This window comes from Ischnura elegans, chromosome 2, assembly GCF_921293095.1.
Source record: "Ischnura elegans chromosome 2, ioIscEleg1.1, whole genome shotgun sequence".
NCBI classification, from domain to species: Eukaryota; Metazoa; Arthropoda; class Insecta; order Odonata; family Coenagrionidae; genus Ischnura; species Ischnura elegans.
The window spans coordinates 92,091,160-92,104,814 of NC_060247.1; positions in this window are offsets into that span (position 1 = coordinate 92,091,160).

A 13,655-nucleotide genomic window follows, 5' to 3' on the forward strand; every position below is an offset into this window, starting at 1 on the left:
ATGGTTTTTGTCAGCCAGAACAATGATTTAGTGCGAGTTTAATCTACGTCAACGCTTATACTTACAACTATTTTTAATGTGATAGAGATTACTGGGAATGTGGTGGTTACCTGGAATGGAACGAACTATATAAATTACGATATGACATACCGAAATGGAAAAATCGTTTATGGATCGGGAGTCGGTTTTTCAACTTGGAATATGGCAGAGTTATGATTATTAGAAAATTTCTGGTGTCTTTATTTATATTTAGAAGCTATTTTTTTAGATCGATTATCTTAAGAAAAGTGAGGTGAGCAAATGCTATTCTGTACTTATCATTGAAATGGATGCAGACATTTATGATAGTTGGCACCGAGAGCAGAATAAGAAGACTCATACAGTCATTCACATGCGCCTGCCTATAAATCTGCCTATGGAATTGAAAACGGAGTGATGTGCTTCATGGCTTGCTGGAACATACTCTTTTCTCCATATTTAGCTTCCTTTGACTCCAATCTCCTCCGATCACTGAAGACTTACATCATGATTTAATACTTCCTGAGCCTTTGAGATGTCATTATTGCGATAGACGAAAACTTGGCAGCATTTCAAAATGAACATTTCTGCGATTGCCTAGTGAAATAGAGATATCTGCTCATTGAAATCGAGAATACTATAGCATTATATATGATGAAAAATTATTTTCTTAAGAGCACAAATTAATAAATTCCATTATCAGGCCTAGATCATTCCTTATATCCTGCGACAATCGATGTGAAAATTTCATAATGAAGTTATATTTTAGACTTAGCCTATAAGTCTTATAAACTTTGTGATACAATTTAGTTTTGCTGTAGTGGTTAATTTAATTCCTCTTTGCTCTCATAAGCGTTGCTTAAGCCCGTCTTATTTCTTAAATATGAATCGCGGAACATTATATCTTAATTACAATGTATCCATTCATTCCCAACATCTTGCTATGCAATCGTTTTTGAATTGCATATTGCTGAGTCAGTTGTCATCTGCCTGATTTAATGCTTTTTGACTACTAAGTACAACTCATATAGCATTATACACCATACTAATGCTGACTTAATCGGAATTATTTTCCTTGTTAAGTACAAACAAGAAACGCCTTCTTCATTTTTTAATAATCATATAAGGTAAATTGTAATGGAGGAAGATATTTTAATGGATGAAATAGACATATGAGATTCGTAGGGTATTTTCCGTAAACAATTATTTTTAACAGAATTTTATGTGAAGGAAACTAGAGCGGAAAAAAATTCTAGAGCTACACGAAGTTCAAAACTTTTCTACAGCCAACTTCTGGTGTTGGAGAAACTTTACCTTTGCGCATAGGAGTTATATTTTATGCGACGGAATTCCCTTTTTGTTCCTGAGAGAGTTGTTGTCGTAACTTCAAATAGAGGAAATTTGTGATGTCGGATAGCGTTAAAAACGCTGGTTGAAAACTGATACATCGTGATAGCTTCTTCTCTAAGAGGTATACTCCGAAATCGATGCGGTGTATCTGGGGATCGGGTTGGTGTGGTGGCTAGAGAGTCAGCTTCCCACCCTGAAAGTTAAGGTTCGAATACCAGTGATGGCAGATATTTATAATAGACTACCCTATCCCTTCTTAAGTGGTTCGTGGAGGACACTGTAATAATAGCGGCCAATCTTTTGCGTAGGCGTTACGCCATGGCGGTTTGACCTTCATTCTGTAGAAGCAGGATAATGCTAGCGGCTGGTTTTTCTCCACCCAACATTCCCTACCCTTCCGTCATAGCACAAATGATCTAACCTGTTGTTTATCTTCTCAAAATACCATACCAAAATATGCAAAAGGTGTAATGCCTAATGTGTCTATAGTAGGTATTTTTTTAAATTTAGGTATCAAAATGTTAAAGCACCCAAAATATATTTCTAGTCAAATCACCTCAGACAATTTTTGAGTAAAATAATTTACAGCCATATATTTAACTGCTAAATTTCCATCAGTCTCCCCTAATCTTAAACAATAGTATGATATGTAATCGTAAGTGATGGTTATTATATTAGGTACGCCAAATTATTTTCATCGTTCCATGGCTTACGCAGTGCTTGAAGTAGCCCGTTTTTTTGCTTATAATGTGTCGTTCCATGTGTAATCAAGAAATGTCAAGCTGCGAATTTTCCATTGTACGTTAAAGACATTTTCTAGCCATCCACGAGTAAAATACTAACTTGAGGGTGATTTTGACTTCAAAGAGTAATGCTCACCGTCATAATTTTCCCTCATTCTTAAAATTTCAAGGAAAGCAGGGCGAATATGTGGAGGAAGACTGCAGTCAAATATTATTTCCTTATTTTTCATATTGATATGTGTCATTCCTGTTGATTAGCTTATATTTTCAGCACATAATTTGGATCCCTAAGAAAATATTATTCCATGCATTGCTTAATGACCAAAAAATCTCAGAGTTTTCTTCCTCTTGCGTGTATTTGCATTTTTGGGTAGTTTTGTAGCTATAGGCAGATTTTCAGGTGGCTAATTAACCGTTTTTCGTTTTTTTACATTAAGGAAATCCTATTCAGATTTCTTTTCGGTGAACGCATTTTTATCTACTTTGTGATTTACTGAAAGTGATTACAGATTTTTTAAGGTAAAATGATGGATGTTTTTGCGTAATATTTTAATTTTTCCCTTGAATTATGTGTTTAAAATTGAAATTGATTGTTTTTTCTCTTTTTTGCAGGTAAGTTACACTGAAAATGTCCCAAGTTCATCGAAACGATGGCCTGAGAATCATCCAATCTTCAGGTAAAATTCTTGTGTCAATCATGTTAATTAGTGCAATTCCAACTGCTTACTTGGTTATTTTCCTGGTTATTTGGATGGTTAAGGCATTATCTTTAACTAATCGATTTTTTTCCATGTGATAACCAAAGTGGCAAAAATCCAAGGGATTTGCAGTATTCCTTGGCAGAGAGAATTTACTTGCAAATCTCGTGTTGGTCTAAATTTGTACGTTATTCATAGTTGATAGTTATACCTTCATATCCCAGCCATGAATGCGTTTCTAATCCATTAATTCTATTTCCAATCACAAGTAAAAGCTAAAATTATTGGTGGATAGTGGGAAAATCATTTCCACCATTGTGATGCGTAATGTTGAGAGAGAGACATGTAAAATGGTAATTAGAGTTTACCCATTCTTCGGAGTTCAAATTTCTGGATTTGGCAAATGCCTTTGAATGGCATTGCAAAGTTGTGATAGCTCAGAGATACATAATCAGGATGGATTATTTGAATGAATTGCATTTCTTCCACTGAAGTGAAAATTTACCACTTCTTTATAAATGTTACTTAGCTATTTACACCAAATTAATTTTATTACGACAATACATTAGCTAGTGAAGGGCTTTCATTGGCCATTTTTGTTTAAATTTAGTAGGTACTTTCAGTGCGTTTTATCAATGAAATTTAAACGATATGAGATAAATAATTCAGCTGATAATGAGATTAACTTGTTTGGGTAAAAGTACTCTAAAAATTATAACAAGCCACGAAATTATTTTTTATAGATAGGAATTTATCGGCGTGAGAGAAAAAATCAATATCAGAAGGTTTCAGAAAGCCCACCTTGTGGAATATAGTGATGAGTGATTAGTTACGATGACTTAGTAATTATACGGCGAAATTTTCCTGTTAACGGCTGATAGAATTAAATATGCCCGTTCGGGATTCCGGATTTGGTTAACAGCTGTAATTTGAGTCAGTTAGCGTAGGGTGTTTTGGCGTACAGAGCAATCACTACCTCCCGCTAACGTCGTATGAAAACGACTCCCTGTAAGTGGCGAGGACTTTTACAAATATTCTAAAATTATTTTAGATAGAAGGGTACAAATAGCTTCCCGTGATTGCATTCTAGTTATCGAAATCTAATTATTTGTACCTCAGCCAAATTGAAGCCTAAGTGAATTAGGTTTAAATAGGAGTTCATCCCCCGTGTAATTTCATCCTCCGATATTATTTTCCATTAGTGGAATCATTTGATTAGTTCTTTAATGAGTCATTTCTGTAGGATGTAGATCTAGTTGTACGGTTCCGTATTGTTTTGAGCATACCAATGGCTGTTAAAAAGGAACATGTGGTCTGAATTCGATTTATAAAAGGAATATTTCCCGAAATGCGTTTTATATTCCTGACACCGAAGAGGCAAAATAGAATTCTAATGAGATGCTCTGCGTGCGGCACATAGGCACTAAACAAATTATTGAGGTGAATTGATTTCAATTATTGAGTCAGTTTACATTGTTAGTTAGTTAATGTATCCACCAGTTGAGTGATGGTAAGCAGTTAGAGAGAGATACTATAACCTTTGCGCATTGAGACATCGCATTGATTTAAAAACCTCCTAAATCCTCGATAAAAGTTGTTATTAATGCCTGAACAATTGCTTTGAACCATGAATTGCAATTGATGTTAGTACACTTCGGAGAGGGCGTTGATATATCGCCAGTTTCATTCTTCTTGATATCCTTCCAGTAGCTCAATCCCGAGATATATGTGATAGAAAAGATATTTTTATTTATTTTCCGCTATTTTTATTGAAATATTTTGCTTGTGGTGGTTTTTATTGCTTAATAACGCTATTAAATGTATCCATTAGTATTTGAAATTTAACACAGGATACTCCAAAATGATGACCGAGCTCCACTGTTTTAAACTAGATGGAGGATTTCTGTCTTTTGTTTACTCTACTGATGGCGAAGGTAATATGTGAATTATTTTGTTATTATTAAAATATAATGATGAAATATTTACTTCCATTAAGATAAAAGGCTTTATTCCATTCAATTATTGCATTTTGCCCACAATAGACAACCATATTTTTATTCACTGGATCCAAACCTACTCATCCCTCCGCGTTGGTCGCGTGGCGTCTACCAGACGCCGGGCCATTTTCCTTTCTTTGCCCACATCTCACTTTCATATTTAGGAAACTCATATTCCTTTTATCTTATTATTTTATGGTTGTACCCATATCTGTTACGCCTAGTACTCACTGTTTTCTGCGTGATACCTTGCCATCATGTTGATCGGAGTATATGGATTTTTGAACTAACCAACCAAAAAATCTGTTTTCAATTTTCAATTCTTGTTTCCATTAATATTTCTTGATATTATATAATACTAATACGCCTCTGAAACCGTCCGAAAGGATAAACGTCTACATCTCCACTTGTTAGCCATGAAAAGGTATGGAAAATTTCCCAGTTTCTCACTTGTCTGTCACTATAAAATGCCTCCACTCTTTGTAGAAGCCATTTTTTTCGCTGTGCATGATTAATTCATAAATTCATGAATTTCCGCTCCCTACTAAAAATCATTCTCCGCTCCCGAAGATCGATCACTCTAAAAATGCCCTTTGAGCTCCGTCGCAAATACCCCCGGGGCCAAAAACTGGTCTCGCCTCTCATTCCACCGCCTTCGACTCCCCCTACCCTCTTAAAGCGACCTTCCCAGCGTCCCCCGGGGTGATCCAAAGCAGCAACCGAGGCGAAACTTCTTGTTTGAGAGCTTTCTCGGGTATGTGTGTGCCGAAGAAGGGGGCGTGGTCCCCATCGCCATTGGTGCCTCGGGGCCAGGGCCCGCGCCATTAATCGGGTCTCTCCTGGGGCCAAAGCGGGCTTTTTCGTGCCACGTGGTCCAACACCGCAAACTTTGGGATCTTGGATACAGAATTAGATTACTCAAAGTGAGAATTACAGTAAGTTTAAGGACGTACGAAAATTAATATTTTCGGAAGTTTCATGCCAAACACCCTCCAAAAGGTTTTATCGATGATAGATTTATCGTAAAATTGTAGGTTTTTAATATTTAACCGTGAATTTGCCCTCAATATAATTTTGAACACGTTCAATCGCCTCATTTTTGTAGTTATACCCATGCGTATTTTAAGTTTCTAAAGGTTAATAGCTATATATATTGAAAGATAATGGTGATGTTATAAACCTACCTTAAGGCTGTAACGCAATTTCAAAAAATATTTCGCCGAAATATTTGCTTGGATCTCTCGTAAAGTATATTTTCCATGAAACTGTTGAATACAGCGTACGATGCTCTTCAATTAAATCCTCCCTGAGTTATTTGATTTTCATAGTGGCTTTTAGAGGTGATAATTGGGAGTTTTGCTTTAAATTATGGTGGGGTGGAACTTAAGTTTTCGAAATAAATTAGCTGTTATGTGTACGTAAATGACGTTACATCGGCAGGTGGGGTACAGATACTTTAGCATAGCTACACCTTGTAATTTAAATGTTAAGGAGAGGGAAATACGAGAACGGAGGCGATGGCTAATGCGTGGTAGAGGAACTTAGCGAACGCAACCAAACCAGTTCCGTATTTGGCCGTAACACTGTGACATCATCCGAATTTGAGAGCGAATCCGGAAATGTAGGAGTCTGTCACGATGGACACTCAAGAGGGGCTCTATTTTGCTGATGGAATTTATAACAGATATGGGAAATTATATTTAAATCTTATTTTACATACAACATGAAAATTACTCTCAGCTATTGTATCATAGATGCAGAATTTGAATTACTGAAGCAAGCTTTATGTATAATTTTAAAAACAACTGTAAATTCAAATTATCCTTCATAAAATTTAATGACTCATTTACATTGTATATCAAATGAAATTTTTCGCATTAAGTTTTTGATAAATTTATATTATGCTAATTAAAATTTGGAAGCTCATATAATTTTATCGCTTGTAAGCGTGAAACTGCTAACCTAGCTGCGACAAAGGTGCTATGCCACTATTTTTTACTCACTTTTATTTTAATCAAAATAATATTGCAGAATTTTATACCAAATAGTAGCTTTTCAAAAAAGTGTAGCGAATTCAAACTAACCTTTTTTTGCAAAAAGTTTGCATTTTCGTTTGATAGTACTGAAACCATTGAAACGAAAGAACAAATATAACACCAGAATGCAAGCAGTCCATCAAACTTCCAGGAATCTTCAGTCGTTCTTTAAAAAATTAAAAGAAGTAAGACGCATTCTAAATGCATATATGTTAGATACTGGCCTCCTGGATTTAAATATCTCATCTTCTGAAATAAAAGACTGAAAATACTTAGGATCAAAATGAACAGACCAAATCATGATCCCTGCAACTGATACATAAACCTTCGATTAACTTGAACCTGACACATGTGCGAGCCACAACTGCTTACGTTAAAATGAAAAGTATAGAGTTCGGAGATCAGAAAGCGAATCAATAGTTAAGATAAAGAAAATTTGAGTTAATAAGTAAAATTTTCCGATAAATTATCGTAGATGGTAATTTAAGAAGAATATTCAAGATAATCGATTTTACAAAACGTTTTCTTAGCGTTTTGTAACATTTGCTATTTTGATTGATGTAAATGTAGATTTTGTCTATTCAGTGAAAACTTAACACTTTATTAACATCTACAAAGATGCCACGACTAAAAATAAAGGACGAATTGCCAATCTCTGTCGGGCAGAGGTGCGGCAAAAATATCAAGCCAGTAGGTTCTTAGAAGACGAAATCCAGATGATGGCAGTCATTTCCCAACTTTCATGAAAGGACCACTCAAGTTTTAAACAAAATTGCCTTCCTTTCCTCCCTACACATACGCTCTGCGCACCAAACTTCGACTTGCTAAGGGACTGAGGCCTATCCCTGCCCACCCCTGTCCCCTGCCACATTCCATGCGGCACCTTTGACGGGCGATCCCCATTATCCCACGTAAACCCCTCATTGATATCCACATCCAACTGCTATTCACTTCATCTTTTCGGTGAGCTACGTAAGACCGCGTGGGTGAAAACGAAATATTGACCTATTTTCACCTAAATAGAAGAATCTGAACGTTATTTTATCATATCAAAGTTTTTTAAGTTAGCTTTAAGTTAAAGATATATTCATATCTTTAACTTAATTCCCTTGGTGAGCTGCTATACGGACGCGTAACAGAAAAAAATACTGTTTTTGACCTCAGTATAACAATGCGATTAAAATTTATCTTGCTAATGACCATATTTATATCACATATCATACGAATAAATTGCAAGGATAGAGGCCTTCGAAATGTGGTGCTACAGAAGAATGATAAAAATCAAATGGATCGACCGAGTTAGTAACGAGGAAGTCCTAAGAAGAGTGGGAGAGAAGAGAAGCCTCATGAAAACCTTAACAAGAAGACGGAACAACCGTATAGGCAACATCTTGAGACATGATGGCCTGATGAAGACATTCGTCGAAGGACAAGTGGAAGGCAAGAACGGAAAAGGAGGACCTCGAACAAATTATATGTAACAAGTGAAGAAGGATGTGAAAGAGAAGAAATACGTAGGTGTGAAAAGATTAGCTGATAGGAGAACTGAGTGGAGAGCTGCGTCAAACCAATCCTAGGATTGTTGATCAGTGATGCTGATGATGATGATGAATAAATTGGCCATATTATTTTTATATTATAAGATCAATTGCAGTAAAATAATGATATTTTTCTGCTCAATTTTTTCACAGGTATCTCAGATAAGAGAGAATTTTTAATAGAAGGGCCATATTCTTTAAGTCTTCCATACAAAAGTAATCTATCTTATCTATGTAAAGTATCTAATCTTCCATTCAATGTAAGCTAAATCGAGACTTAATTTCGTTTTAGAACTCCTAATTGGGTAGCCATTCCTATGAATAAGCTTTCAGATAAATCCATGGATTACTACGCTAGGTTAAGGACAGGTGTATGATTATATTTAAAAACAGTTTCTCAGTGAAATTTCAGCCCTTCAAGCTCAATAGGGATGGCATTCAAGAGGGATACTAATAGTTACTTCGCAGTTATCTTCATTACTTCTCGTTAGTCCCTCATTGAAAAGCATCTTCAATAGCCAATCCCATCATCCTCTACATGAGCGACCATAAGAACGCTAGAGTGATAGCGATAATATGCCTTTTATTTTATCTATAGAGAATATTACGAGCAATATTGTTCCTTACTATCAACCCAAAAAAGATTAGACGTTGACAAATTACCATGAAGGTTCCATACTTTTTGGTATCTTAATTAATAAAGACCTTATAATGAAAAGATCAGATAAATACTTTCTTGGTTAGAGATTTTCATTTGGTGAGAGGCATGAAAGTATGCCATTTGGTGTTATAATTCCCAATTTCGCTATCGCTCTTATAACTTAACTCCAAGGAGGATTATTAAATAATTCTTTTCAAAGGAATGAATAGTTTACTTTATTTGCCCTTCTTAAATACCATTAACTAATAAGGTATAAGATAACTTTTATCTACGTATTGGTGGCATTTGCATCAATGACTTCACTGTCATTGACGCTGAATCATAAAAGGCAATACTTTTACGTAGCAGTATCTAATATAACACTATAACAGAAAAACATTTCTCGATAAAAATAAGTAAAATATCCCAGACTAAATTTTCTTTTTCGGATTAATTTCTAAGCTTTGAGGATTTATATTATTTTGATGATGATTCATCTGGTATGTTTCAGCACTTAGTGTGTACAAGGAGTCGCAACGATAACTTCTTATCAATGGCTAGTTTGAAGCAGTTTACAAAACAATTTCTTTATTCGCTTTCGTTTATGAAAAATTTCTTTATTCGTAAGCAAAGCCCCCGAAAGATGAATATTGGTTGTATCCACTTTTAATGCATTTGTTCCTTCACGAAAACGTTACTCAGCCCTTAGTGGAGTCGTTTTAGGAAGAAGTTTGCAGAGGGCAAATCAACCGATTTTATCGAAAATTATAGTCAACCTAAAATGAAGGTATAAATATGAAAGGGCGGCAGAATTTTACTTTTACAATAATTTTTTCTATTACCACCTGCTTTATGATTCTCATTTTGAGAGAATACGGATTGCATTATGTGTATCCTAACAGTATCTAATTAAAGGTTATATTTTCCATTATTCTTCACTCATTGAAACGAGTATTTTCAACATTCATGCGTATTTTGGTCCTTATTTCATGAATAAAAGAAGCACGTTTTATATTATAAAATTGGGATTTAATTAAAGTAATTCTCTTCAATAATAACTCCAATGCTTTCGAACGGTCCAGACTTAAGTATGCTAATTAATGGATTTTCAATTTTCAACGATCAACCTAAAAGAATTGCTATTTTCTATACCTCCATATATACGAGAGCTTGAGGTTTTTTTTCGAGAATTTTTAATGTTCATATCCATAAATTTATCTCAAAATGGCTATTCAGTTTTATTTTCGTCGGCTCCACAGCTTAGCTATGAATAGATACAAATTTTCCTTGGTGTTATAATGGGCGCTCGAAGTTACAAACGGCGCGGCGGCGATGCTTTTACGGCCCCTTATAAAATTTAACATTGCCGTCTCCCATCTCGGAGGGAAAAAAATGAAGGAGATAAGCCTTTCTCAATATACAGCGCCATTAATCTCGTTCGCCGAAATAAATGGAGGGATGGCTGGGGTAAGACAGCCTCTTTGACGGTAAACTACCTCCACTACAGTTAATGCTTCCTCCAGCCATCGTCAGAGACGCTTATGAAACTCGTATGATTTGTTCGCGATAAAGTGAGTGGCACTAGTCCTACCTCGGAATTTTCCTCGCAGCGCTGAAAGTTACAAGTAATGGGGCCATAGCTCTTTCCTTTACAGCCCTTTCTTATCTCCGACTGGTCTGCTAACCAAGATCCACCGCTTTACCAATTCCACTCCTACCTCTGCACCTGATTCTGGCATTATGAGCCTATCTTCCCTTCCCCTTTCAATTATGATATACAAAACAAATGGATGACCCTCATTCGTACACCGCGGGCCCTGGCCTAGTTACTCGCAGTCGAAGCGAAAGATTGGTTGTCATTTCCTTAACTTATGTTGTAAAGATTATTTTAATGATATAAACAGGGGACTGCATTTAATAGACCAACTAGCTCATATATACTGTTTCATCCGGTGTAATAAAACGAGGTCTCAATAGAGCTGTAATCAAACCCAGCTTGCAGCGAAGCGTGCAACTCGCCGTTAGTTTATATTTTATGCAGCACTCTTATGTATCGTTACGTTGCATAGCCATAAGGATATATATGGGATGGTCAATAGAGTAGAAAGAATTGAGTATATATTTTTCAATTCAAGATGCATGCAATATTAGCCACAGAGTAGTTATATGGAGGCCCATTGTGTAGTACTGTGTTATAAAGGACTTGCGGGAGAACAAATTGGTTCGAAACTGGTTGTAAACATTTCTCTGACAATTTTTCCCCAGTAATGGGGAAGGTAAATAATATATTTAACTATTAACACTTATTATCATTTTTCAAAAGCTAAATTTCATATGAAGTAGACATTAGTTATTGTCAAAAGGGTTATTTAGTCTTGTCAGAATATCTTTTCTCCGTTTTAACTTTTTTATACTGTTATGTCTTAAATTAGAGGCGGAGTAAAATTATCGTCTTCTAATCCGAAGGTCGTGGGTTCAAGTCCCGCCTTGCTTAATTACCTTAATTCAAGGTATGGTGTTTGTGCTTGTACAGTTGTTTATTTTTGTAATCTACAATGTGAATGCCATTGCGAGATGTTTTCGGGGAAGTTATGTAGAAATAAATAAATGAAGCTATTCTGGTCGGAAGAGAGACGAAACAATCCATCGAGGATTTTTCAAATTTTTATCAAGAGTTAATATCTTGGCGTAAAATCAAATAAAAACTAAAAAGCCTTTAGATATTCCTCGCCAAGCTACATGAATTACTCAGGGCCTCTCTATATAATTTCGTTCGCAAATATCGTGGTATGAAATTTCTTTCGTGGCCGAACGAAAACCTCGAGAATGTCATATTTATAACCCATTCAGTAGTCGGCTTCAGCGGTGCAGCGAAACGTCTTTTTTCTCTTCTCCCGTTCTAATGCTCCTTTCATTTCCATTTTTGGGTCCAGATCGCATCCATAACCCTCTTTCCTCTTCCTTCCAGTGGAATTCTCTCCCACCTGCCGATACTTTCTCTCTTGTATCCCCACTCTACCTCTCTCTCGCTTTCGCCTTCTTCGCTTCCTTACAAAAATTCTCTTTCTCGGTAATATTTTATCCCTGCCTATCGCTGAAAGTTCCTTTCATCATTGAATCCATTCACTGCATTCATTCACTTCATTCATTTGCCGCCTCATCCTTTCCTTTCCTCCGGCTTCCTTTTTTTAATCCTTCTCGCCTGAAATCTGACGGCCGTTCGCTCTCCTTATCTTTACACTCCTTGCCTCCATTTTCTCTGCTCATTCATTTTCTGCGCACTGCACGGGAGCAGCACTAAGATACTTTTATCCCCTTTAATCCTACTCTGCTACGTATCGGTAAACGCTTTTTCTCTTCACAACAACTGCCACGAGAAAAAACTCTATTGTGCTGAGAATCGAACCGTGAACCAAGGTCCATTAATTCTCATACCAATTTTTTTCGAGCTTGAAAGGTGCTAGGTGTTTGTTTTAATTCATCGTTATCACTGGTCAACAATCCTAAGATTAGGTTGACGCAGCTCTCTACTCGTATCTCCTATCAGGTAATTTTTTTAAAGACTATGTATTTTTGTCCTTCATATCATTCTTTATTTGTTCCATATATTTTGTCCGAGGTCTTTCTTTTTCCGTTCTTACCGTTTACTTCTCCCTCAACGATTGTCTTCATCATGCCATCATATCTCAAGATATGGCCTATAAGGTTGTTTCGCCTTCTAATTAAAGTTTTCGTGAGGATTCTTTTCTTTCCTAGGACTTCTTCCTTCTCCTCAAGACTTTTTTATTACTGACTTGGTTGGTTTGAGTTAGCAATGAGGAAGCTATAATAAAATACTTTAGTTTAACGATTGTTATATGTATTGGTGTTGATATTTTCTCATGGTAATTAATGTTAATTAGCCACCGTTCACGCAGCAGGTTTGAAATAAATCACATTTACCGCCAGGCGTGGCGTTGACACTCGAATGGGGCTCACTTTTCGGTAGCGGATTCTTTGAAGCCCATGCGCTGCTGGACCGCAGGGATACCTAACACTGTTGAACCTCGGTAAAATTACATTAATAATTAAGGAACCAAGATAGCGTAGTGGTGTACGCTATGGTCCAGAAAACTAAAGTTTTGTGGTGTAATTCCTGGAATGGGAGAATTTCTTCTTATTACAGTTGATGTGAATTCGACCGCCGTTCTCACATTGGTTTTTTTTAATCATCCACGCTTTTCCACGCGTCCACGCATATGACATGTAATCTAAAATAAATGACAAGTGTTGAAAGAGTCATATCCGTAAAAACTATTGAAATGTGCTTGCAGGCATGGTTCTATTCTGGTTTAACACTCACAATAGATGCTAGAGATTTATTAAACATAGCTAGTATATTGAAATGTTTAACACTCATAAAATTTTTAACAATAAGATGAACCTTCGTCAACTATAGATGATAAATAAGTAATATTAGTAAAAATTAACAGGCGCAACTGATAATAAATCATTACTAATCAAATCTATTGATAACATTTAACAATTTAAGGAATTGTTTTTCCAACAAAAACATGACATATTTGATCAAGCTTTACTTATCTACAACTGCTCTCTTTCGAGGCACAATTTCATTCCTAGTTTACTTCTCATATT